At 40.6% G+C, this 1,001-nt stretch overlaps 1 non-coding gene across 1 annotated transcript; it reads right to left on the minus strand.

Annotated features, from left to right (window-relative positions):
- Positions 1–246: 246 nt before the first annotated feature.
- LOC112738778 (small nucleolar RNA R71) lies at positions 247–354 on the minus strand. Its single transcript, XR_003169725.1, has one exon. It is a non-coding gene; the product is annotated as a small nucleolar RNA R71 (small nucleolar RNA).
- Between the last annotated feature and the right edge of the window lie 647 nt (positions 355–1,001).

Here is a 1,001-nt window from a genome sequence, read left to right on the forward strand (position 1 = left end):
AACTGCAAGTTTCATGGACTTCCATCTGAAGATCCTTTTCAGTTCTTAACTGAATTCTTGCAGATATGTGATACTGTTAAGACTAATGGAGTAGATCCTGAAGTCTACAGGCTCATGCTTTTCCCTTTTGCTGTAAGAGACAGAGCTAGATTATGGTTGGATTCTCAACCCAAAGACAGCCTGAACTCTTGGGATAAGCTGGTCACGGCTTTCTTAGCCAAGTACTTTCCTCCTCAAAAGCTGAGCAAGCTTAGAGCTGATGTTCAAACCTTCAGACAGAAAGAAGGTGAATCCCTCTATGAAGCTTGGGAAAGATACAAACAGTTGACCAAAAAGTGTCCTTCTGACATGCTTTCAGAATGGACCATCCTGGATATATTCTATGATGGTTTATCTGAGCTATCAAAGATGTCATTGGATACCTCTGCAGGTGGATCCATTCACCTAAAGAAAACGCCTGCAGAAGCTCAAGAACTCATTGACATGGTTGCTAATAACCAGTTCATGTACACTTCTGAAAGGAATCCTGTGAATAATGGGACGCCTATGAAGAAGGGAGTTCTTGAGATTGATACTCTGAATGCCATATTGGCTCAGAACAAAATATTGACTCAGCAAGTCAATATGATTTCTCAGAGTCTGCATGGAATGCAAGCTGCATCCAACAGTACTCAAGAGGCATCTTCTGAAGAAGAAGCCTATGATCCTGAGAACCCTGCAATAGCAGAGGTAAATTACTTAGGTGAACCTTATGGAAACACCTATAACTCAACATGGAGAAATCATCCAAATTTCTCATGGAAGGATCAAAAGCCCCCACAACACTTTAATAATGGTGGAAGAAACAGGTTTAGCAATAGCAAGCCTTTTCCATCATCCACTCAGCAACAGACAGAGAACTCTGAACAAAATGCTTCTAATTTAGCAAATCTAGTCTCTGATCTATCTAAGGCCACTGTAAGTTTCATGAATGAAACAAGGTCTTCCATTAGAAATTTGGA

This window comes from Arachis hypogaea, chromosome 13, assembly GCF_003086295.3.
Source record: "Arachis hypogaea cultivar Tifrunner chromosome 13, arahy.Tifrunner.gnm2.J5K5, whole genome shotgun sequence".
NCBI lineage: Eukaryota > Viridiplantae > Streptophyta > Magnoliopsida > Fabales > Fabaceae > Arachis > Arachis hypogaea.